At 34.1% G+C, this 27,341-nt stretch overlaps 1 protein-coding gene across 1 annotated transcript in view; it reads left to right on the top strand.

Annotated features, from left to right (window-relative positions):
• The window catches only part of DCC (DCC netrin 1 receptor), a gene marked incomplete at both ends in the record, with an annotated part of 1,062,613 nt that overhangs the window by 599,557 nt on the left and 435,715 nt on the right, over positions 1-27,341 (top strand). The window lies entirely within an intron of this gene.

The following is a 27,341-nucleotide window of genomic DNA, read 5'->3' as shown; positions in this document are numbered from 1 at the left end:
AGCATCCTCCATACTCTTCTTCAGCACCCTAAGCTTCTCAATGGTCAGATTGTGGACTACCAGTGAAAATCCCTCATAAGTAACCGACCGTTAATTAAATAATGGGTTATTGAATGAAAATGATTCAGCACATGATTGAAAATGCTGTTAAGAGAGTTCTTCCTCTTGGATTAATAATACATATTGAGCCTAATTACTTGACTCTGAAGTCACTGACAGTGGCCATGGATCTGAGGAGTTTTCCATGAGCTACATCAACAAAGACGCACAGGCCAGGTGCTCCCTCACTGGTCACCTCTGTTTGTCTGCTGCAGGTCCTTAGTGCTTGGTCATGTGTACTTCTAATTCCTAGCAGTAGAATCTCCATAGCAGTTGGAGAGAGAACACACTTTTGTGAAAGAGAGATTGGGGTTCAGACCCTTGTTCATGATTTGGGGGTAGGGAGAAAACATGACTTTCTCTTTTATTTGTGTTTTCAGAAAACTTTGAGAAGAGGCCTGTACAAAAACAAATTTATAAGAAGAGTTACACATAGATGTAGCTCTTCAATATTTACCTCCCACTAAAGTAGTCATGATTCATTGGTATTTGTATTTAACCTCACCAGTGAACAGTTTCATTCAGTGTTCTGCAAAGTGATTTTGGGGGCAATTTTTTTTCATATACACATAGCATATATATAAAAACATTTAAAATATTTTAATAATATATTCATAGTAACTTGAAAAGGCCATTTGATCTCATTTAGATTAATTTTAGTAAATACATAATATAGGAAAATCCATGTAGAGTGCTATTTAAAATTGAAGTTATTTGAAATAAAGAATTTATAAAATATGTTTGACTTTTTAAAAAAAAAATTTCTGGCTATAGAGTCTGTCCCATAGTGGAGATAATCCATGAAGCCCTTAAGAATTAATGAGAGTCCTATTTTAATATTCATTTTATACAAGTATTTTAGGAGACATCCAAAGGTGTTTAGTTCTCTGTAATTTCAATCTACATTAAAAGAAAAAGTTTATATGAGATATAAGTCTGTTAATCTTTCTGTGAGTGTATGTTTTCTTATAAATGTTATGGGATTAAATTTTTGTAATAGCACATGATTTATTATTATTATTATTATTATTTACAAAATGCCTGTACAGATAGTTTATTTGGGTAAAATATTATCTCATTATACAATCTTTGCAGTTATAGAAGAGAAAAAGCATATTTTATATCAGAATTATATACTATCTATGTTGTTTTCTTACTTCCTAATTTATAGATTATAAGGTATAATGTAAGATAATATGTGTGGAGATAAGCTTTGATATCTTGCCTCATTACATATGGTCTCTTCATCCTTGCAATGAGTGCACATCTTTGTGCTTATAGGAACACATACCTGCATATGCATGATGTCAGTCTACAGTCCTAGAATAGTACAGCAGGAAAGGTTCTGTTTCAGAATCAAATTATAGATGCTATCTACTTAATTCAGGAGAACCATACTGACACGTGTTTGTGCTAGTAACCCATTGTTTCTCCACATTTTCATCTCTATAAGTAAGAAAGCTAATGATCTCCAATCTCTACATAAGCATGTCATTTGCATTGTTCATAACAATACAGCAGTATCTGTAGCCTGTCTCTGTATTGTTTGTTTATCATTCATTATAAAAGATGCTTGGTTAATTTCATGTCTCATAATGTGGCTATGATATGAATGCTATTTCTATCAATCTCATGTAATAACCTGCCTACCCTTCACTTGTAATTTCTCCCTGGCTTTCTCTCAGCAGTGATGCTCACTCTGCCTTCAGTTGTGGAACTTGTAAAGGGACTGGAGAAATTTCTAGGGCAAATTTCCTAGTGGTGTGACTTTAAGAGGGAATCAGCTGATGTTGGATGAAACAGTGACAGAGCTAGACAGTTAGTACAACTTCCCAGTTTGGTTATTTGGGCATTTTTATACAGGTAGCATGTATATACCTTCTATTATTATTTGAAACTTATCACCAAAACTTTTTAATTTTTCGCTCTTATTTTAACATGTTAAAATGTAAGCAGCTATGCATATACAATGAGTGTGGAAAAGTAAACTGATTCTGTGTTACTTAAAGAGAATTTATTTCTCACTGTCCATATTGATATTAACACATTATAGGAATCAAAATTAAAATCAATAATCCCATACAGCTTAGTCAGATTTATGTTCTTAAAAAAGGATAATGTGGAACCCCATACCCCTTCCCATTCTTTGGGCCAAAGGTAAGTATAATTTTGGGGTATGCACTTTAAATCCATGAGAACAATCTAAGTAAATGAAGCATTCTTAAAAACTGCCGGTATTAACAAATTGAAATGACTTAAATAGAGGTGCACAGTCAACTTCCAGCCCAGAGCTGTCTCATTCAAGAATCCAGATGGATACCCCACTCTTTTGGAAGTAGATGCTAACTTGCCAAGATGAACTATACCACAATATACTGCTAGGCAATATGTTGATTATTCATGTCATTCATGTCATGACAGCAAGCAAAGATAGACACCCTATGCCATCATGTAAACACAGCTATTTATAATCATTTCCTTGGTCCCCATGAACTTACCGGTTCTAGTGAGAGGTAGAATCACCAGTGACAGTCTTGATTCCCATTAGTAAGTATCCAGCTACTGAACCGCTTTCACAAGGGCATGAGGAGGTCATTGTCCACTCAGTGCAAAAGAAATAGCCATGAACACTTAATGCCAATATAGGTACTGTGTCAAGGACTGGATTTATTGGTCATTAAGGGTAGATTTAAGGTAGATGATTTTTTGGTGTGTAGGAAAGTCAAGAAGCTTTGAAATAAATGAAAACAAATGAATATAAAGGTCCAAAGAGAATGAAAGAACTAATTAAATTGCAAGTACTCTAAGCTTCAGACATAGAACAAAATTAGTTGCATCTGGCATATGGAACTTAAATATCAATTCTTCATTGGAAAACATTGGGGTTGAATCATAATGGTCATGGTAATTCAACAAGATGCAGTTACTTATAGAAAAACCCAAGTTGACAGTGATAAATTTTACAACAAATTCTTTGTAACTGTGTAGGTGCCAACCAATTAAATAAGTAATCAAAGCACAAATTGAATTAATTCCCTTTGAATTGCCAGCTCCATAGCTTGGCAAATACAGACAACTTGCAGACAAGTCCTTCAAAATACATTGTCTGGAACTAAATAAGAGCTGAGGTGGCAACTGTCTTCACAAGGGAAAAGAACCTAAACTGAAATAAAATTCTTTTCATTACAACATTTTTAGAGTCAGAGTTGAATTGTGGGCTTGGGGGTGGAAATTTCATCTCCTATTTTGCGGAATGTATACACATAAATACACATGTATGTAGCAAGGGAAACACATACACACAAGCACACATACACATATACACGTACTTAATGAATACACAAAGTGCACTGTCTTTGCCCTCAAAGGCAATACTTGCATGAATACCAGCTTGACATGTTCGGTAATGACCAATGACAATACTTGGAACTATGTTCAGATGGAAGAATTGCCACAAAAATCTTTCCCAGTCAGCTCTCTGACTTAAACACTGCCTTTAGCCAAGTCAAATGATAATGATTTAAACTGGCAGATTCTCAGTTATGGAATGATTAGTTGGGCCAATTTTACCTAAAACAACTTCCTGTAAAATGAAAGAGGTTTCATAATTTCCAGATTGAACATTTTCAATAACATTTTAATTTATGCCTAGTGTTACTGGAGAATGCATGTAGATTGAATCTGTAGATATTTTTGCCTTTCTTGGATGAGAAAGTTACTTATAATAATGAAATATTAAAATTTCAGCACTGGGTTTTGAATTTTATAGTGAAAATTTTTCTACTAATAGGATTCCTCAATCAAGAGACTTAGACCACATTTTTAAATAGTTGGCCAACATTTGACATTGCTGAAGTATTTTGATGAGTAGGGACCATGTTTACCATTGATCATTAGTATCTCTTTTCTTTAATTACACTTCTGTTTATATCTCACTAATTTCCACTTAATTTGCTTCCAAGGATGTTGGAAACTAAAATTTTGATACTTTATTTGCTCCATAATATGCTACTGTCTAGTAACATTTGCCTCTTCTCAAGGAAGATTATTCTCCATGGAGAAAATAACTCCTTTTGCCTAACAAGTGCTTATCCTGTAAAGCTTTTCAGTTGTAAGCAAATTCTTGAAATTCATATATCAAAGTTCACTTAGTTAATAATCATCTTGTTATGTAAGTACCAAATATCTTAAACTGTAGATATTTTTCTAAATTAAACAGTCTGATAGGATTGTCCACTTTTGCACAATATGCAATTACATCTCAATGAGTGCTTAAAAAATAAATTGGTTGATATTCTGGTAAGAGTTCATAATGGTCTTAAATGTATAAAAAACATCTTAAGTTATTTTAGCATTGAATTTTATACTTACACAATATGGAATGAATTGCACCAGCACTGCTTTAAAGATTAGCTTGGAAAGCATTTACACATGCATCAACAATACCAGATGTCATGTTTCTGAAACTTCTGTATGTGAAAACTCAGATCCTGTATTCCTAGGTAGAAAAATTTGATTATATTAAGTATGGAAGAAGACTTCATTCAACAAACCCTGGAAGAAGAGCTCTGAACATGTAGGATAGGGTAATAGATCTAGAATACAGTAACCAACCTCATCCATCCCCATCCAACCCTGGAGATTTCCCACCACGTAGCATCATTTTTGATATATATTGGGGCTGGGAAGAATTAGTTGTGTTAGAAACTGGGTGTATATTGGAACATGTTTTTTATCTTATTTAGAACTTTGAGTCAAAAAACATATAGGAAACCAGAAGACATTCTACAAATTTACCTTTTTTTATTCTCTGATGCTTTAAACCTATGTATTTTTTTCAAATAATAAAAGGATATAATGTAATAAAATGGGAGGATTCATCTCTAAGCTCTAGAATCCATAATATATCAAACCATACCTTATATTATTTCCAGATGCTTGGAGTTGACTGAAGTGGGATAGAGATCATGAATTATGTACGTGGTCTCCCCATTTTGTCAATCACAACATTGTGAAAATGGTGATAGTCATCCCAGGAAAGAGTGAGAAATAAAAAAGGAAAGAAACAAGTTTAAGATAAGAAATATTTTAGGATTTTGACTTCAGATTAAAAAACAAGACAACACTTTTATTTTAGATGACATTTGATCTTTTATCTACGAATATACATCCACTATCTAGATCAAAGATCTAGTCCACTAGATGGAAGAGAAGACTGAATGTTGATCACAGACACTCACACAAAACGTTATGAATAGAAAGATTAGTATTTAAAAATTATGTCATTTAGTGCTTTGGATAGAAGTTCCTGTCTGAATATTGGGAACTTTTAAAAATCACCACTACAAAAGTTCTGAACTCCATACCTTTTTTAGCTTCCTAGTATATTTTATATGCATGTTAGCCCAAAACTGTGTGCTTTGTTGACTCTTTGGAACAACACCATTGTTACTGATACTATCCTGTCCTGAACTTTATTGGGGATCCCCCAGAGTGACTGCTATAGGTAGATGCAATATAGCAGCCAGAGATGGGCTGGGAAACACATGAACAGATGTTATTAAAATCAAATCCATCAAATATTACCACTTTAAATTCATTCAAAACTGATGAGGCCCATGCCTCTGATCTGATCTTGTTTCATACTGGTTTTGTTGAGCTAAGTTAATGTTGCAATTAATCTTCACAAAAATCTAATTTATTCCCAAGATTCTGTCATGCCATGATCTGTTTATATAAATCTGAGACAAAATACCTTGTCTAATTTGATCTGTAGTCATGACTGAAAAGAGTGAGATGATATTCCTTTGTTTCTAAAGTGATATAATTAGCATGTTCATGTTTTTCTAATTAATCTAATCTAAGCTTGCTTTGGCTATTAGATATCATAAAAGAATATAATGAATTGTTATTTTCATCTCGTTCATCAGTCAAGGGAATTAATTTTGCCAAGTTTAAAACATACCCAATATTTATATTTGCATCACTAAATGTCAATCCAAGAGAGATTTTTTTCAAATATTATCATTACTTATTAGATAGAATTAATTCCATTAGCCACTTTAATAGTGTTTAAAGCACAGTATATAATAATGAGTAATGTAGTATATATAATTATGTATGCCTATCTACTGATAAAATATATTAAATGTATCCAAGATTTCCTGTTTTCTAATTGATATATTTAATGTTGGGAAATGGTATTTAATACAATTTATTAGACAGATGATTGAAATATATATATTATTAGAACCCAAATAATTATAAATTTATGCTATAGCTATTGTAGATAAATAAATTTCACTATGATATTTTTCCCATCATAAGATGAAACTGGAAACTAAATGTCATTGCAGAAAGGGAGCCAGAATATTGTATGAGCCAGAGGTTGAGGGGGTTTGTTTGAAATTTTGTCCCCTAGTACCAACAGAAGATACCCTTATAAAGTCTCAGCAACATGACCACGTAAACCTGAGATGAACAAGGAGAGTACCAAGGAAAGTGTCAACATGGACATGGAGAAGCTCATGAACTCTCAGGGTTATCCAGATTCTCCAGTCACCTGAGCAGAGCCCCAAATCCAGGGAAGAGCACACACACCAATTGATTGTCCTGCTTCAAATAGTCAGTCCTGAATGCATACAAGCATAAACACAAGAAACACTGTATGGAATATACAGGTCAGATTTAGAAATACAACACACACACACACACACACACACACACACACACTATTACAATTAGTGAAAGAGAAGTCCATTAATTTGAAGAAGAGGTGGTAGATGTATATGGGAAGGTTTGCAAATGGTTTTTAACCTTCGTAGTGCTATAACTCTTTAATTCAGTTCCTCATGTTGTGGTGACCCCAACCATAAAATTTTTTTTCATTGCTACTTTATAACTGCAAATTTGCTTCTGTTAAGAATCATAATGTAAACATCTGTGTTTTTTGATAGTCTTAGACAGCGCTGTGAAAGGGTCATTCATTCTCAGTGGGGTGATAACCCATATATTGAGTGCATGTTTGGAGGGTTAAATGCAAGTTAACATTGTTGCAATTAAATAATAATCTCAAAAACAAGTAAACAATTACTAAATGAGTATAAATTAAGTTTAATGACCAGTTTTTTTTTTTTTTACTATATCACTGGTTAACCCAGCTTATGGTTAGATTTGTAAATTAAGAAGAATGTGCTTTAAACTAAATTTTATTAGAACATACTTTAAAAAGCAAGGGATTAGGCATACGGCTCAGATTCTAAGATTATTTTCTGCTCTTGTAGAGGGCCAGAATTCTGTATCCAGAATTACTATTGTAATTGGAAAAATTGCCCTCTCTTTGTACTTTCTACATAATCGAAATAAACGGCCTACATGTATGTCTGTGCACCATGTGCATGGAGTGAATGGAGGGCCATAGGAAGGCATCAGATGTCCTGGAACTTCCAGGTAGGAGCTTGGAATTGAACCGGGGTCTTCTAGAAGGGCAGGCCCCAATCTTTGCCACTGAGACTTCTATAACACCTTTATTCTGCTTTTCCAAAACGAATTGAGCTTCAAAAATAAGCCTTACATTATTGAAGCATAAAAATCTCTCTTGAGAAACCTTTAAGAGGCTGAACATATTGCTCAGGGGTTATGGACACTTGCATCTTTCCTATAAAAACATTGATCAACATTGAGCACCAAGATCGTGGATCGTGTGGCTCACAACCGCTAGCAACTCAAACTCCAGGGCATCTGGCATCCTGTCTGGCCTCTGTAGGAACTATCATACATGTGTGTGTACATGTGCTCACATGTGTACCTGTACACACAAATAAAAATGCAATAAAGATACAAATAAACATTTTATTTAAGAGAATAAATGTTTTGGCAATAATTAAACAATCAGAATATTATAATAATGAACCTAAAATGCTGCAGAGGGTCATTTTAATGGAAATGTGATTCTTGGTTCTTTTTGTTTGCACAAATTTACAGATTAATTTGAACTCACAGATATTCTGCTACTAAAATAATTTGACTAAAAGCTCCTTTTCATCCAGATATCCCCTTTTCCCCATTCATTGCATACTGCTCATATAGTAAAGGTCTAGATAGTTTCTGAGCTGAAATCCACTTATAAATGAACACATACTGACAAGTACATTCCTTACATGAAAAATTTAAAGATACACTTAAAAGTCTTGAATACATGAGTCTCTCTTTACTTTGACTGCCTCCTTTCCACATAGCTTACTTCTGGCTCCCTGACAAATTACGTTTACCACTTAGTACACATTCCGTCAAGGTTCAAAACTCTGCTAATTCTATAGAGGAACAGAAAAAAAAGTTTAAATAGGGAAAATAATGTGTTTTCATACACCTTTAAATCAGTTCCTTTTTTTGAAACCCGGAGGAAATATTAATGATCCAGAATACAAGAATCATAGTTGGATATTACGCAAGACAGACAGAACTACACCTCTCGTGAATGGTTTCTGTATATCTGTGCTCAAAAAAATACCTGCTGGTCTTTAACATTATGCAGTCTAATTGCACATGATCTGTCCTTAACATGGTACTTTGTGTGTGTGTGCGTGCGTGTCTGTGTGTGTGTGTGTGTGTGTGTGTGTGTGTGTGTGTATTGTATTCTGCATGTGGAGGTCACTTGGTCCAAATGCCTAAATGTTGTAAGGAAATACAGATTTTGCTTGTTGTAGTGGGGAAAAAAAAGATCCCTTGCTTATGAGCCGGCTAACCATTAAAGTTTGTTAGTCATAAGTTTAAAGCCAAGAATTTCTTTGGAAAATATGGGTAAATTTTTATAACATTTTAGATGAGCTTACCTGATTGAGAAAAAGTCTCATAAAAAAAAGATGAGAACAAGGATATAAAGAGTTGTAGCTGTATATATAAAACACTGTACATAGACAGTGATTCTGAAGGAAGGGCTATAAGCCATGGGCCAATGATGGTGCCTATGTACCTGAAGTTAGGCAAGAGGAATACTTGGAATTCTAAAGGGCCAAATGAGTGTAGTAATGGTCAACCATTATATTTAGATTCCATACTAACTCTAGATATTTCTCTAGTGACAATGGAAATCTTTTCACAATAATAGTTGCTAATGAGCACATTAGTCAAATTTATTACTAACTAGTTTTACTTTGTTTAAAAAAATACATTTAGGAAATTTTAAATACAAAGTAGATTAAATTATTTTTCTGATGAGAATAGATGGCAACAATCTTGAAACAAGCTAAACAGAATCTTCACTGTATTTGTGAATTCACTGACATTTAAAAGGGACAACTATCACTAATCTTTTGTTTTGTTTTGTTTTAAAACTTTATTCTTAAAAAAGAGAGATACATGTACCGATTTTAAGAGCATTTTGAAATAAAATTATATGAATATATTTATGTCAGTACTTGATTCTTTTAAAGATTTGATAGTATGCATTGAAATCTTACTAGTTACCGTAAGCATAAAGTACATGTAAAACTAAACATAGCATGAAAATATTACAAGGCAATTGTGTTAAAAACCACATGGTGCTGGTATAGAGATAGGCAGGTAGATCAATGGAACAGATCTTCAATAGAAGATCCATAAATGAACCCTCACACATATGGCCACTCGATTTTGGACAAAGAAGCTGAAAACATTCAATGGTGAAAGGACTCTCTATTCAACAAATGGTGTTGGCTCAACTATCACTAATCTTAAGTGCTCTAAATATGATTGTAATCTTGGATCTTCTCTGACAAGTTGATGAGTGTTTTTGTAACTGAAATTAACTTTGAATTGTTTGGGTTTGGTGGTTAGTTGTTATAGAAGTATATTGTTATAATATTGTGATAATGGTGGGCATTTGAGTGTGCAACCCGGGAAATACTATATATCATTGTGATTATGATGTACTTTTAAAGAGAAAACCATGAGTGGACGCAAGTAATGAGGGACCACAAAGATTTATTCTTCACATGTGATTAAGTAGAAAAGCTCTTGTGCCATTGATACATTCCTTAAAATTCCCAAAATTACTGATATGTACATTTTTACTAAAATGCCTGAAAATGTATGAGAGTAATTTTTGACAATGAAGAAATTAATTAAGTGTAAGATTCTGCATTTAAATTCAGTTGACAGATAACTAATGGACATAAATGGGGTATATATTTTTTTAAAAATCATGTTTTAGCATATACCTGTCCCTCAACAAAATTATTAATATTTTCATTTGCGTTTTTCATCTTTTTTAGTTCCATTAAACAAAAATCTGGATAAGGTGAATGGAAAGCCAAAGTATAATTGTAGTTACATTCTAGCTTTATATTAGGTTGTACAAAATTATTCAGCCAAAAAGACACATAACCTTTATTACCAGTACCAGGGAAGCTTCTCTAATATAAGTGTGAACTAGCATATGCAAATGTAAAGACCAATGAGATATAAGAATAACAAATATACATTTGAAAACTTTCACCTTGATGTGGCTAAAACATAGAGGAAACCATTTACCAGTTAAAAAATATAGTCAGTTCTTAAATGAGAACAAAATTGGAAAATTTTATTTTGTAATTTTCCATAAGAAATATTGAATATAAAAATGCTTCATACCCTATTAAAAGCCATGACCTGCTAGTATGGGGCTAAATCAATAGTAAGAACCTAAGTGTTCTCTTGCTTTAATTCCACAATAGAGGTTAAAAGGCTTTGTCTTTGATTCAGGAGGAAGACCAATGGGAAAAAAAATTGAAATCACAAACATTTTCAAAGATGTGTGCTGTTATAGAAAAAGGATAAAAACATACATTTATTTTCTTAAGACATTCTACATGCTTGTGCTTTAGTAATTGGTTCTAGAAAATACTTGATAACACAACTTAAAACAATATGCAATGAGTCATTCAAAAGTTGTATATTTGCAATTAAGAAGGTTTATTCTATTGACATTTATCTTAAATGATATTATATCCACTTATTTTATGTCCAGTTACCTGACTGATTTTCAGTGTAAAGCCATTGAGAAGTGCATGTATCTAATGTTAAAGATTTTGTATTATTTTAATACTTGGGTAAATTCCTAAGTTAATACTTATGGGACATAATTGCCAATATTGAACTGCTGTTTATCACAGCCAATCATCAGACAGAGTACAGAAAACGCAGAGGATAATGCCCAACACAGAAAAATATACACATAGTTATTTAGTTAATCTTCTAACATAAAATTTAGAGGGGTAGTCATGGATCTAGTATTCTATACTAACCTCTTCTTTCTTACTGTCATAATTTTTATGTGTCTGGGATTGCAACAGCATCAAAAGCGCCCAATATTCCCTTGATGAATACACACATTTGACTTGATATTCTTTGGCAGCTATAACTCTAAGGTCTTGCAGATCTAGTAAAGAATATCCAAGAGGTTGAAAGATCCTACTACATTACCATATTCAGCCACAATGAGGCCAACTCTAGCTAGACAGATATACAGAGTTGAGTGTGACATAATACAGTTCAAGCCTTTAACAGAGGGCCCTTCCCCTGCCATGCTTTTAATTTATACACAATGCTCCTTTGCTACCAGTGCATTGTTTTTTCTATAAGGTCCCAATAGCTGGATCCTAACTTGAAGGCATTCATAGAGTTCAGTCCCATGTCAGCAACCTAAGACTCTGGTGTTAATTATGAGTGTCTCACAGTCCCTCCCACTTGTCACTGGATGTGAAAATATGATACTTTCATCTGTCTTCCTTACCAAATTAATTATGTGATTTGAGGATTTCTTTATGTGGTAGGAAATTTTACACTATCAAAATGAAAAAGAGATGAGGGTTACCAGGAACCATTTTCTCTGTATTTGAAACTTCTGGAAAAGCAGACATTGTTCATATCTGTAGTCCTAATATATGCAATCTCTTTGTGCCCAGGTGTCTATGTGGAGTAGAGGGTTACTTTCAATAACCTGATTCTGTGTAATGCTTTCCACTTATCCTTATACCTTCCTTCTTCCTATTCAAAAGACACAGGAGATATTAAATAAAACCCCATATTAAAATATAATGTCTTCTCAGTAGTGGGACATTATAGATTCACCGAGTTTCTAAAGTAGGCATTGACAATCTAAGTTTTATTGCTCAAATTGATTTGTCCAATCATTTTCCAAAATAGGATTATTGAATTTACAGCCATACTCAATTTCATTTTTCCATATCGTACATGGTTGGTTAAGAAGCTTAACACAGACTTAAATGTCTAAAATATGCACCCCTGCACTTTTTATGAAGGTTTTTTCACCAATATTTCAGATATTAGGGAATAACAAAACAAAGCAATTATGATCACCTTTTAGTGAACCCCAGGAGAATAAGAGTGGTAAGGAAGGAGAATGAGAGACACTGTAAAGTGATAAAAAAGGACATGTCCATTCATTGCATACTCCCAGCACAACTTGTCTGACTAGGCTACAGATCATATTTCACAAAGTTTTTAAAGACAAGCAGAAAGAGTCATGTTTAATTGTTTCAAATTGCATTTATTTAGTGTTTGTTGGTGTTTGTGTATGTGTGCATGCAGTGTGGTGTACATCTGAGAATATCAGAAGAGAGCTTGAAAGACTTCATTAACTCCTGTTTAAATATTGATCTTGGGCATGGACTTTAAGTTTTCAGACTTGGAGGCAAGTGCTCTTATCCAATGTGCCCTCTAGCCAGTCTTAGAAATGGACATGGTTATGCAAACCCTTCAAATAAAGGCATTGACAGTTTATTAGGAAACCTTGTAGCCAAAACAGTAAATTTGACCTGGATTTAATCATAGAATATCTATGAACTCAGTTTAAAGCATTTGTACTTGCATATTCAGTTATTATTTTTTACAAAGTTCTTATTAACAGTGCTTTGTATTTTAAGTATGGCTAACTATATATAACAACATAGATACTTTTGTGATGTCTCTAAAATATTTCAATACTACTCCTAAAATCCATATGAGCATAGTCACAAAAATGCTGGAACGTACATCTCCAGTCACACAGGAAACCAAGACGGCAAAGTGGAAAATGACACTATGACAAACTTCGTCCATCAAAGCTCCAGCAACTAAGGATTTTGCAGTCTTCCCAAACATCACTACCAAGTGCTCAAGTACCTGAATCTATAGAGACAACTTTTCATTCAAATCCTCAAACTGTACATTCTAGTTAAAACTGAGCCATGGAATAATTGTCAAAGAGAGGAAAGGTGTATGCTACTCTAAATGAATGTGGTGTGTTCCACAGTTCTTATGACATCCTAAACTTCTTTGTAAAGGCTTAAGCAATCTAATTAGATTTGGGTGAACATCTGCCAGTACCCATTCAGAGAAAGAGAAAATAATCACAAATAGTTCAATTGCCTCTAGTTGTATCTTTGTTTTACATTGCTTTTCAGGCCAACAAGTTTACTATTTACAGAGGTATGAGGTCAGTAGAGTATGGCAGGTAGATCATCCTTTCAGTTTTCTTAGATAGGATGTTTCTTTCTTTTTTTTTTCAAAATGTCTGTGGGTTCCAAGAGATTCACATTTAGGTGAGATTCACTAAGAGTTATAACCATCTATTTCTATGGACTGCAACAAAGTGACATCTTTTTAAAATGTAAGAAATGTCAGGGAACATGTCTCTCCTGAACTTCTGGTAAAAATAATGCCTGTTGTATCCCAAGGGCATGTCTTGACCAGGGGGAAATCAAAGCAAAGATGCTGTAGAACTCAGGGTAAGAGGGCTTCTGCAGAGATGACAATCCACCAGCTGTAGCTCAGAAACCAGGACACAAATTCTAAATGTTTGTATCTCTCTCCATTTGTATTCTAAATATTTGTTTCCTTTTGTTCACTTCCATGGTGAGACCTACTGAAAGCCTGAGACAGGAGATTTGTTGATTTGTTTCATGAAGTTCATCCTTCAGAGCCAATAGCAGGCTGTATGCTATGTGGGGATTGTCCCTGGAGGGACATCAAGGAAATGATCAGTCCATTTACTTTTTATCTTGACACCTGAAATGTTCTGTCTCACCTTTGAAAATTGTATGGTCTTCCAGAGCTGAAAACAGTAATGGAGAACATAAATTGGGAGGTCCTTCTATAAAGCAATTGAAGTGGATAAGCAGTGAGTGAATACTTGTGCGGCGATTGTCTGAGATGCCTGCTAATGACTATTATTATACCTTGTTCTGTTATGTGTCTGGGGAGCTAAAAAGACAAGAGAGATTGACAGACAGTACAGACCAAAATGTGGCAACCCTTCATATCATCACCTGAGAAAAAGAAACAAACGAATTTTTTTCCTCCCCTCCACCCATTTCTTTTATTGAACATTCTCTTTATTTACTTTTCAAATGTTATTCCCTTTCCCAGTAACCTGTCTGGAAACTCCCTATCCTACTATCCACCTCTATTTCTATGAGGGTTCTCACCCACCTCCAGCTTTCCCATCCTGGCATTCCACCAATGTTGGACCAGCCATCGAGCCTTCACAGGACCTCTCCTCCCATTGATGCCCAACAAGACCATCCTCTGATACATATGTGACTAAAGCCATGGGTCCCTCAATGTGTTCTCTTGGTTAGTGGTTTTGTCCCTGGGAGCTCTGGGGGGTCTGCTTGGTTGATATTGTTGTTCTTCCTATGCGGTTACAAATCCCTTCAGTGCCTCAGTCATTTCTCTAACTCCTCCACTGGGACCCCGTTCTCAGTCTAATGGTTGGCCAAGAGCATCTGTCTCTGTATTTGTCAGGCTCTGGCTCAGCCTCTAAGGAGACAGGTACATCAGACTCCTGCAAGTAAGCAATTCTTGGCATCCACAATATGGTTTGTCTTGGGTGACTGTATATGGGATGAATCCCCAGGTGGGGCAGTCTCTGGATGGCCTTTACTTCTTTCTCTCCTCCACACTTTGTCTCTGTATTTCCCCCTGTGAGTATTTTGTTCCCTCTTCTAAGAAGGACTGAAGCATCCACACTTTAGTCTTCCTTCTTCTAGAGCTTCATCTAAATAAACATTCACACACATGCTTTGGAGGAGAGGTTTCCATAGAGAGAAGGATCTGGGGTTGTTCAGTTATGTATCTGATGTTTTCCTAATACTGAACTTAAATGGCTATTTAATTTGGACGGACAATTGATTGCTTTAATCAACCATGCTTCTGTGGGTGTTTCTGTAATAGCAATAAGGTATCTAACTCTTAATGCTAGTTCTTATTTGCACTGATAAGGAGCCTAAACATGGATAACTTGATGGATGCTATAGGATTCTAGAAAGCCTTAATTAGTGGTTTTTGGATAAGAAGCAGTTAGGTACTGCTTGAACTCTATTTTATCTGGGCTTTAAAATGTCACTCTTTGATGAAACTTGCATTGTTTTGGGTATTTTGGTTGCAATGAAAATATTTAGAAGCTATTCTAAACAGTTTCAGCCTATGTTAATATGATCAATACTGTATAGTTTTATAGGTACATAGATTTATTTTATCATACGGATTTACCTAAATGCTTATTTGGTTCAGTATTTCTCTTTATTTATTATAATGCATCACTTCAAACATAACTTCTCAAGAAAATATGTTCAATTAATCAGGAAGTTTTCTGCATGAACACAAATTCCTGAGAGGTTTTATGAACACTTTACCTAAAATTGTCTTTTCTTATTGTGCAGAGATTTAACAGTACAGACCCTAATAACGCAACATCTGGCCAAGATCCCAGATGTGCTGTGTTTCTATTGCATGGACATGGAAGGTTATTCTTCTCTGTCCCATGTTCCTAATCACTAAATTTATGGAAATAGTATCATTGCTCTCTTGCAACTTTTGAAAACAGAAAATTTTTTAATAATTAGAAAATATGGTGCCAGGAACAAAGGGGACACTCATTAAATCTTTTCCCAATTTCCCTATAAGGAGATAAGAATATCTAAATACTCAAACCATAAAAACATGTACACTGAAAAAAAAGACCTCTAAATTCATTTGAAAATTGTTTTTATACTGAATTGGGTAAAATTATCACAATATACCAGTAAAGTGTAGTTTCTTTGATGCATTAGTAAATCAGCTGTCTTTGTGTAGAACATAGCAACTTATCAGAACTGTTGGGAGGGGACGGATGTTCGTAAGGATAGTTTTTTGTTCAGATTAGAATGTGAAATTTACACTTGATGATGAGCCTTATGAAGATGGAAAAAACAATCAAAAAGTTTACCGAGTGAACTTTCCATTTCATTTGAGAATTGGGAGTGTGTACTGTGTAACCCTTACTGTGTTCCTATTCATTGACTTTACCCTGAAGGTTCACACCAAGGAGAGAATGAAGGTTTTATTACACAGAGATTCACTGACATTATAGGTCTAGTCATGGTGGAAGGTTGGGTTTTAAAACATGACACTGATCTTGAAAGGTCCAGCTAATTTTTTTGTGTTTTGAGTTCTTGTTTTGATTTTATATTAGGTAATTAAACCTATTAATAAATATAGAACATTAGAGCTATATTTGCTAGTGTGAAAATAAGTTATTCACAAACTCACAGAATATCATTCAGGAAAATATTCTTGCAGGTTTTTGTTTGTTTCATTTTTTGTTTCTTGGAGTTTTGTTTCTTTGTTTATAAAAATACTGCTACCACATGTTTTTTTAGAAGGATTTATTTTTTAATTATTTCATTTTATCACTGGCCTCGTTGATACTAAAATGCATCAAACTTAAGTCCCTTATTTAGTAAGGACTATTTTACTATTTAGTAATAGGAAAAATACTATTACATAGTATTTTTATACGACCTATTCCAGTCCTTCTATATGCTTTAAAGCATCAACATAGTACTTATGATATGAAATACTCTATACATATTGCTTAAATCACTATGCAACAAATTAAGGAAATATTAGAAAAACCATCTGCACATGTTAAATCGAAACATAATTTTTCCCTTTAATTTACTATCAGGTCATTAGAAAAAAACCCAAACTTTACCCCCCTAAAATTCTACTTATGTTTTCTAGGATTTGGCAGTATGCCATCCAAGTTAATGATCTGATACCTGAAACTAAGGGAAATATTTACAATGTGCTTTGACATTATACATCTGAGTAAACATAATTTATCCTTTCTGATACTTAAAATAAGAAAGTAGTTGTTTTTAGTAATAATATAGAGTTTTAAAATAGCACCTTCTGCCTGAAAAGTTGAGCTATGTGTGTGCTACAGATGTGTGGGTCTTCTCTATGGTCTGTTTACCAGGATAATGCATTGGGGGCTCAACCCTTACAATATCTGTGCAAGTGTCACAAGTGCTACTGTGTCATCAGTTACTAGAACAGTTTTCTATATGTTAATCTTCAAATCATCCTAAAATAGGTACACATTGCATATGAATTATAATACAGATGAAAATACCTATGATATGTCATAAAATAATCGTGGTTTAGATGACTTAATTTTAAAGAATGTTTTGACTGTAATGGGGAATATAAACAAACCATGACAGGATAGGAAAGCAAGCCAACTTTAGATAACCATGTGTAGTATAGAAGGGCCTGATCCGAAGATAAAACTCTCAGAGTAAAACTGAGCATTGTTACTTCAACTTCTTTTTCACATTTTCAAAAGAACATAGGTTCATTTGTCTCATAAAAGCATTCACAGAAAATTGATAATACTGCAAAGTGAATAGTAGAACATAAGAAGGGAGGGGGTGGTATAGGTGCTGTGTGAGCTGGGGACTGGGAGAATGGAAGTCTGTAATCAGGAAGTAAAGTGAAAAATAAATTAATGAATGGGGAAAAAGGAAGTAACCCGCCCCCCCCCACACACACAAGAAGAATATACTTGTAATAAAAAGAAGGGTCTATGTTTCTTTCTGAGGACACAATCCTATTCAGGGCATATCATTATCGTGTCTTTCATTTTCCCATTTCAAACTCTAAAGAACATGGCAATTATGAAATTCCAGAAATTCATCCTGGGAGCATAGATTGTAAAGTAAGTATTTACAAATATCTGAGTAACTCCTGATAGCTCTCAAATGATTTTACATACCTTCATCCAAAACAAAGTCTGTCAAGCCAGAGCTCATCAAAAGATGAGCAGGGCTTTCTTCTGATGTGTCACAAGGGAAGGAAAATGTTTGTTTGTTTGAGCAAAGGAGACCAATAGCTCCTTGCAAGTAAACCAGAGATGTCCTGACAACAACTGCTCTTAACTCCTTTGATCAACTTTGGAGTAATAGCCAGACACTAATTACAATTCCAATCTAAACCTGCGATGCATTACCAGTATATGTATTAATAAACGTTAAATTTTTATGAGCAATGTATAAAGGGATCACAGTTTCTGACCCTTAATAGATACAAAGTTAGTTAATATTTTATAGTTATAAGCACTAACGATTTGCTATAGCTCAGCATATCAAGAAACCACTTTGCATACTTCTATCTCATGTCTTTGCCCTCACTGCCACAGAAAGACTGAAATAGCCATATGCAGATTTTCCCACTTTAAGAACTTTATCTCCTTGTACAAAGCTCAAGTGTAAGTGGATTAAAGATCTCCACATTAAACCTGATACACTGGAATTATTAGATGAGAAAGTAGGGAAAACCTTAGAACACATAGGCACAGGAGAAAATTTCCTAAACAAAACACCAATGGCTCAAGCTCTAAGGTCAAAGATTAACAAATGGGACTTAATGAGATTGCAAAGTTTCTGTAAGGCTAAGGACATCGTCAAGAAAACAAAACGGCAACCAACAGAATGGGAAAAGATCTTTACCAACACCACATCAGATAGAGGCCTAATATCTAAGGTGTACAAGGAACTCAAAAAGCTCGACACCAGAGAATCAAATAACCCTATTAAAAAATGGGGTACAGAGCTAAACAAATCTTTTTCAGTTGAGGAACTCCGAATGGCCGAAAAACATCTGAGGAAGTGCTCGACATCCTTAGCCATCAGGGAAATGCAAATCAAAACAACCCTAAGATTCCACCTCACTCCAGTCAGATTGGCCAAGATCCAAAACTCAGATGACAGCAGATGCTGGCAAGGCTGTGGAGAAATAGGAACACTTCTCCACTGTTGGTGGGGTTGCAAGCTAATACAACCACTCTGGAAATCTGTCTGGCGATACCTCAGAAAATTGGATATAGTACTACCTGAAGACCCAGCTATTCCACTTCTGGGCATATACCCCAGAGACACTTTAATACACAACAAAGATATATGCACCACAATGTTCATAGCAGCTCTATTTATAATAGCCAGAAGCTGGAAGGAACCCAGATGTCCTTCAGAAGACGAATGGATACAAAAATTGTGGTACATATACACAATGGAATACTACTCAGCCACCAGAAACAATGACTTAACCAAATTCTTAAGAAAATGGCTGCATCTAGAGAAGATCATCCTGAGTGAGATAACCCAGTCACAAAAGAACAGACATAATATGCAGTCACTGATAGTGGGATGCTAACCCCAGAGGCTTGCACTCCCCCAGAAACAACTCACAGACTGTATGAAGTCCAAGAAATAAAGAAAACAAAAACTATACATATATTCACAAAACAAGAAGACTTTGACTATTTCCATGTTGCGTTTTGTTTTGCATGTACTTTACGCTTATTGCAACTAGTAGGTTTTCAATGCATACTGTCAAGCCCTTGAAAAAAATCAAGTACCGACTAAAAAACATATTCACATGGTTTTATGTAAAATTTATTTTAATGTCTGAAAAAACAGTACTGACAAAAATGTATAATTTTAAGCAAAAAATGTTTAAAATCTTTACATCTATCTTTGTTTTGAAAAATAAAATCGTTTAAAAAAAAATAAGAACTTTCATTTACAGAAACAACCTATAAAATCATTAATTTTATGTTCCATAGAAGGTTATTCTTTAAGATGCCTTTGCTTTACAAGGAAAACTAATAATTGTGAGCTCTAATACATGACAAGGACATTTAACCTCAAATCTAGTTACAATTTTGGGGATGACAAAGAAATGACATATGAGCATTTTATGAGAGTGATGAGAGTTTTATCAGAGACGTTATTTTCATGTTGCAGATGATGCTCAACTATTGAGTATTGGAAGAATGTTTATGTGTTTTGCAAAAGAAATTAAGACTAAGGATAGAGATTACTTCATTATCTTTATGTTTATAGACCTCTTTATAGATTATTTCATATAGAGAGAATCTCAGGAAATGAAATGTTCCAGCTAATACTGAGAAACATTTTGTCAGAATGAAGAGACACTGGATAATGCGTGTCCACTCAGTACTAGCCATGATATTTTAAGCCCGGTGAAAACTCAGACTTTTTCTTCCCTTAATCTAACGCATTCCTACCATTTCCTGTTGTTTTTCAGAGTCTAAGGCAAGTACTTTCTTTATTCTTCTCTATGTCTTTCCCGTCTAAGAATTCAGCCATCTTAGCTGTCACTTCACTGCCGAATTTCAGAGGGAAAAGTAACTCCATAGGCTTTTCATGTCACTGTAGTTAGCAATGTCTTCTTTAGTGCAATATTCTCTTGGAAAATGTTTAGAGTATGCACATCAGACAAATGTTTCTATGAAGTATGTTATTATTTTTATTTCTTTGTTACTCTGCTTATGTCTTTCTTTTTTATGTCTTTTTTCTTTTTTAGTTCTTTTCCTTATTCCTGAAACTCTAGTTTTCCATGATGGTAACACTGAGTTGAGAGAAAATGTATGATGTGTTCTAGCTTCTTCTCTTTTACAAGGTAATATGAGGAGTATTGTCATACATTGTTTTTGAAGGACTGATAGAGGCTGACACAATATCCATGTGACCCCTGGGCCTTATTTGATACATTTGTAATTACTGCATCTGTCTTTTTCTATGCACTGTATGTACACATCTTGTTCACAGTGTTTATCTAGGTTATATAATTTGCTCATATTGGAGCCGATTCAAGAGTCTTCAATTTAGTAGTAGGTTCTTTCTCTTTATTAGAACTCTCAAAAGCATAACGCTTTTTCTTTGTATCTATACCTTCTCTAAGATGGTAAATATGAGAGATGTTGCACTAATAGGAAGTGGGGTAACAGAGAAAGGTAAACCATTGGCTTAGTTGAACATTTGGTAACTAGTTGAGGACTAACTTCCAGGAAGATTATTGTCTCAGGGAATGTTCTGGAAGAAGGACAAAAATGTGGTATTTTATTTTCCTAAGCACCTAGAGTAATGCTTTTAAAACAGGTTAATCTATTCTTTTCTGCCAATTTAGTTAATTATATCCTATCTTCCTTTGGATAAATATGTTAAAGGAAGGCACATCAGAAGCGACTAGAGAGGTTAACACATCAATTTAAGGGTTGAATAAATAAATAAAATACTGATATGTCATAAAAACAAAACAACATATTAACAGTGACAGGCCTACGGTATGATGACCACTATGATAAAACATTGGTGCATTCTATTGTTTACTAAACCCGCAATCTGTGAGACATAGTCACTGATATTGAATATTTACAAAGAAGGGTGCCAAGGTGACAGAATTTCCCAAAGTGAGAAGATGGAAGCACAGTACACAGGACACTGAAGAAATCCTCATCAGGGCTCTGACATCCTGCCTCACTCTTCATTTTATAATGGAGGAAGTTCTGCGAAAAACAAGGCCAAAATTACTACATTATACATTTCAGATTCCAGCAAGTCCACATCAGCATTTAATAAAATAAAATGATTTAATGCCAAGGAATTAAGTATAGTCTTGGTGTAGAAAACAAAATAATCCTTGGGTAAGAGCAAATGCTATCTCGGTCTCACTATCTCTTCCTGATGATGATTTTGTATTAGATTATGACCATCAGTATAGACTAACATATATAATCACCATAAGTAGAATTTCTCTGAAAACAGATTGCACATGTTATGTTATTTTAAAGTTCAAATGAATAAATATATTTTACACTATGGCTTGGAAACAGAGATACCAGATTGTTATTTAACAAGATCATATAAAACAAACAAAAATTATTAATGAACCAAAGCAGAAATAAAGAGACACAGTGATGCCTCTAAATATTCTAACATGTCAGAGTTGTCTCTATGACCAAGACATAGAGAAAGAAGACAAATCCTGAAGAAGCAGTAAGTTAATTTTCATTCACCTTGTTTTTCAGAACTTTTGTTATTTAGTAGAGCTGTGAAGAATACAGCTATGGAAAACCAAAGACAGTGTACAATTTAATCTTATCATAAACTATTATAATCTAGAGTACCTGGAATCAAAGAATCTTTTTATGAACTAAAGTCTGTACTCAGTAATGTATTCATATTATTATTATACACATTCAAAATGTAATGTAGTAAGGATTCTTCAAATATGGCAGTTATATTCAGGAAAATTCATAGACTTAAAACTTTGTATTTTATATGAATTTATAAAGACAAATGATCCTATCAATTTTCTCATGTATAGACTTTTATACCCAAGTATAGGAAACAAGGTTATAATTGTCTTTCCAATATTGCATCCTAGGAGAACTAGGTACAAGTTAAGGCTTGTGTAAACCACCTCTGCATTGTACTTTTACTCTAATGACCTCTTCAGCTTCCATGACTCTCCATCCCTGGGCAGTCTCCCCAGAACACAAAGAGATCTAAGACAACCCCATCACCCTTGTTCTTTGCTCTACCAAACTTAGTAGAAAATCATTACCTAGGGGTCAACCAACGGGAAGATTTCTTCTCAACATTTGCCTTTGTTTAATTTTCCAGATTCCCCTGAGTGTCCAGCCTTCTGATTTCAAAAGGCCTTATCATTTTTTTTTTAGCTGAAACAGCACAGTTTGGAAGTAGTAAATATTTCCCTCACTAGCTAAATCAATTCAGAAAGAAAAAAGAGATAGGGGAGAAGTGAGTTAATAATTTGGAGCAAAGTTTCCTGTACTCCTGTTATAATTCCATGGAGTCATACAGGTGTTTCATGGTGCTTGTTCTGAGTAGCCTCTGATAATATGATTTGATTTTTTTTAGTCAGCCAACAACATTTTATTATTATACAGGATATGCCCATTGAGCAAACAATTCCAGGGCATTGTCTAAATTAGGAAATATTTGTAGCTTGCAATTCAATCATTGTAGAAAATGACCATTTGGGACTATGTCTGATATATGGTCATTCTTTATATTCATGCTATTCTCCTGTATATTGCTTCAAACATGCTTCACTTACAACAAACTAAAAGCCCTGATAAATCCCACAGCAGCATTCTAGCACAAAAGCACAAATATGATGCAAAATCTTTCCCATTGTCACTGAAAATATTCTGACAATTTATCATATGAAAAAAGTGGATCATTTGAAGTTGGTAGGTAGAGGATTGACAGAGAAACAAAGCAACACCCAGAAGATGAAAAAAATACCTGTGCTAAACGTATCATGTTGTATCTACCTGTCCATATGCAAGTTGCCAGCAACTAGATTCATAGGTATCTCTCTTAAGTCTTCGGATCCATTAGAAAGGACCACATTTATTCTTCAGGAACACTCAGGTATAATGGTCGTGCTGCCTTTTCAGCTATTACACACTGAATGTTCTTAGCGTAATCATTTTTGTCTCTTCCCTTATTATTTCTCTGCTCTTTCTTTCTTTCTTGAGAGCCTCCAATTTATATGACTTACTGATAGTGCAGTTCTTGTATAGAATTTTGACTGCTTAGTCAAGTAATGATTGCTTAGCATCTCACCAAATGACAGCAGTATTTTCAAGTATGCAAATATGGGTTTATATCAGTGAGGCACTTTCAGAGTTCAGAAGAAAGATCTTCAGCATTTTTGAAAGGAATATGTAAGCTTGGAAAATTATTATATGCAAATTGATAAAGAAATATTAAAGGACAGTAAAGGGATTTTCATACTAACAACAGAGAAAACACATAATTTTCAGAAGGCCCAGGTAGCTAGTCTAAATATGCTATGTGTCCAAGTTAATAGTCTAATAGAAAATGCATTGCTTCTGTTGCCCACACAAGTGAGTTCAGCTCAGACAAATAACGCTATAACAGGTAATTGGAAGTGCTCTTACCCAGATCAGAATGTGCCTTAGGAACCATTAGCAGTAGCACAGTGTTTTTATTTTGTGTTTTGGTTTTTAAACTTTAGGATTTATATTGCTTTTATTAAGATGAATCTGGCAATAAATGCCTCAACTACATATTTTTCAAGGTAGTAATGATGACCCCATAACAGAAAGCAATGGCCTTATCTATCCCAGCTTATCGCTTATAAGTAGAAAAAAAATCATGTAAATAGATGTGTAGTCCCATAAAATTATGTATGCATAATATTCTAAGGCTTTTATAGAACATAATATTAGTATGTTCTTATCAATCATATGAAGTAGTTTCTGAAATTCAGAATTGTGATATGATCATTTCACATTAGGCTAACGTAGAGTTTAAAAACCTTCTAGACTATTGTTTCTTTTTAAATATTCAAAGTTAATTTCTCATTTTTTTAACTTAAACATTCCCAACACATACAAATGTCTCAGCTTTTAAAAACTGATTTCCACAAAACATTTATGTTGTTTAAATATATTGAATAATCTATTTCATATGCTATATAACTTCTGGGACTCCATGATGCTGCAATGATATAAAAAATTAAATTAGTATAATGCAAATGAATTTAAAAAGCCATTTTCCTTATACAAGCATATGATCAGGAAACCTACAGCACTGGAAATTGGGTCTTTTTCTAGGATAGTATGTCAGATGCCCCCCCTTCGTTTTGCCCACTAGTTGTAAGAGACAGAAATTAAAGCATCTTTGTTTTTTAGAATCAGCTGATAACCAAATTAACAAAAGAATTGTGATTTTTTTTCTTGTTGCCTTGACAAAATTGCCTGAAAAAAGCAGCTGCTGGAAGTGGGGATTGTGGTGACTTACAGTTGGTGAAGGCCTGTGGTCTGGTAGAAAGAAGACACATGCAATCAGCAAGCGGAACACAGCACATGCTAGGGATCACCTCACTTTTACATGCTTAGCTCATGGACATTAGTGCCCTCAGTTAGGGAAGAATCTTCTTATATTAATAAACACAACCTAGAAATTACATCATGCTCAGGTACAGATGCTTGTCTCTATGATGATATTAGATCCCATCTAGTTGAGACTCAAAGATAACCATAATTCTCAATGACCAGCTTTTGGCTACTTAAAAATATTGGAAAAAATAATACTTGTTGAGAAAGGAAACATAGATAGATGTATAGGAATGAGAATGATTCTACATTGGACAAAAGTTACTCAAGTAAGCTTGTCATGGGATTTTAGACAAATAGCTGTTGTTAAGGTGATGGATCTTCTGACTGAGAATTAGGACATTTTACTAATCTTAATGTCACTCTTTGAAATCCTTCGAAGGATAGAATAGAAATAATTATTGGGAAAAATCATTCATACTTTCTTCATGAGCTTCATGTACCTTGGGGAATGGCTGTTTTATGTATTTCATTTAAATTATATACTGTTAATATGCCAATAGTGTATCAATTATTTGGAAGCCAGTTTTTATGTTCTTCCTTTTTTATGATTTTTGTAGGTATATAACTTAGAAGTACCAAAACCTCATCTGTCCACATTTTTCTCAAACAGACCTTAAAATGGAGTTTAGTAAAGAAGTTATTCAGCCTTATCATTAAGTTTCCCTCCTCCTGGATATTGCCCACTGCTACTGAGCACTGTGGTGAGGCAGTGCCCAGAGAAGGTCCAGTTGTGTGTGACAAAAATGTCAATATATTAGTTTTAATTATTATTACATTTTGGGAAGATAACAGATTTCAAACTATAGATTTCATGCATATTTTTTGTAGCGTCCAGGCTATTTCAGATTTTATGACCCCCAAATTATTTGTATTAACTAGTGACCAAGAACTTTATATGTGGAAAACATATTATCTCTTATCAAAACCTTGGCTATTTTATTTAGTATAACATTTTTGAAGTAACATCAATTTTCTTGTAAACCATATTTTTCTACAGTCTTAACTATTATCTGTCTCCAAAATCGGGCTGTGCACTGCTTTAAACTTAGCTTGGGACACTTGATAAGTTTGGTATCAGAGCATCTGTGATGCAGCCAGAGTTCATGTGCATATAAACAACAGAGATTCTGCATTTCCCAGGCAGAAAAAGGCATCATCTCTGATATTGATGAATCTGAACTTCCCTCCATATGTTCAGCTGTGTTATCTCCTAAGGTCTTTCTTGGATTCCTAAACTACCTTGGAGTAACTGGACCAGAATTTGAGTTTTAGATTGTAAACATAACACAAGAAAGACTTTGTCTTCCTCAATAGTAGGCTTTCTGACAATTATTGTACAGCAATTCCACCTCAAACAAAGCAAAGTCCAAACAGCTTTGAGCTACCTTGCTCATAATCAGAGAGGCATAAAATAGGAATTATTGGTGTTCTTTACTAACTCAACATATTCTCAGACCACACTAATATACTTAGTACAAAGAAGTTTTTAAAAACATAGACACTCAATAAAGAGTTTACAACTTGTGGATATTCAAATAGTTCTTATTTGATACAAAAGAGAGCTATCTTGTTTTAACTTCCTTTTCAGTATTCTTTCTTTCAGTCAGAATTAACATTGTTCTTGAAAAATACCCAATTTTTTGAGCTTAAAATATAATATCTACAATTGTGTAAAAATAGAAAAATAGCTATGAATTGTTATTGCATTATGTATCATATTCTAATTCAAAGGAAAATATTCTTGTTATAAAATATAGGATCCTCTTTTGTGATAAATCATATAGTACAGGGAATGGCGTTAGATATATACCATCACATTTTTAGGAACTGCCAAAAACAACTCTCTTAACATGCATTTTCAGAAACACAATGAAACAAAAGGTGAGTCGTTGGAACTTTTTCTTTCTTTTTTGGGCAGTTGCACCCATACCCCAAAACTGTCTACATAATTTGTAAACTAAACCATGGATAAGTTAGTTTCTAGGGTAGATACATTACAATCTTGTAGTTTTGAAGATAGGTATTCTTGTTTAGTTTCTTTCTTTTTTTGTAGCTTCCTCCTTTATTGGACTGGGTAGATGATACACTGTTAAATAATTACTAAAATACTGACCAGAACTAAGCCCTGGCCCAGGGCTTCCCATAAGAAGTAATAAAGGAATGAGGGTAATGAGCTGGTGGTATTTCTCCAACATCA

The sequence above is a fragment of the Micromys minutus genome (genome assembly GCF_963924665.1).
Source record: "Micromys minutus genome assembly, chromosome: 8".
Classification (NCBI taxonomy): domain Eukaryota; kingdom Metazoa; phylum Chordata; class Mammalia; order Rodentia; family Muridae; genus Micromys; species Micromys minutus.
This window is presented reverse-complemented; position numbering and strand designations above follow the sequence as displayed.